Here is a 573-nt window from a genome sequence, read left to right as displayed (position 1 = left end):
TAAAGCGCAAAGCAACGCCCCCCCCCCCCCGCCACACCGGGCTCCCACCCTAGGAGCCTCCCCCCCACCTGCAAAGGGGCCGTGGGGACCCCCCGTGCCTGTGACTGGGGGTCCGCAGGGCTGAGCCCTCCGCCTCCGGGCTGCCCGTGGAGGGGCCCAGGAGCCGACGCAGGCATCCCTCCGGGGATTTTGGGCTTGAGATCAGGCCAGGGCTGAGCCAAGGAGCTCCTGTCTCCCAGCCCGACCCCAGGGACAGCAGAAAGAGGGGGGACACAGGGCATCCCCCCCCCGGCTCGGCCACTCCCTGCAGTCTCAGCCACAAGTGGGCGAGACGCAGGGTGCAGGCAACACCCCTGCTGCAGCCAGAGCCCCCCGTGTGGGGGGCAGCCCCCCAGCGACACCTGCCAGCCCCCAGCCCCACAGGGCAGTGGGACACATGCTGCAGGATCCCCAGCAGGGAGCTGGGGGGAGCTGGCAGAGAGTGGGGTGCACCCCCCCTCTCCCCCAAACCATAGGGCTGCTCCACCTGCCCCGGGCTCCCTTACACACGCACAGACAGACACACAAACCTCT

This window comes from Aptenodytes forsteri, unplaced genomic scaffold, assembly GCF_000699145.1.
Source record: "Aptenodytes forsteri isolate BGI_AS27 unplaced genomic scaffold, ASM69914v1 Scaffold15, whole genome shotgun sequence".
Classification (NCBI taxonomy): domain Eukaryota; kingdom Metazoa; phylum Chordata; class Aves; order Sphenisciformes; family Spheniscidae; genus Aptenodytes; species Aptenodytes forsteri.
The sequence above is the reverse complement of the archived record's forward strand: the minus strand, read 5'-3'. Positions refer to the sequence as shown.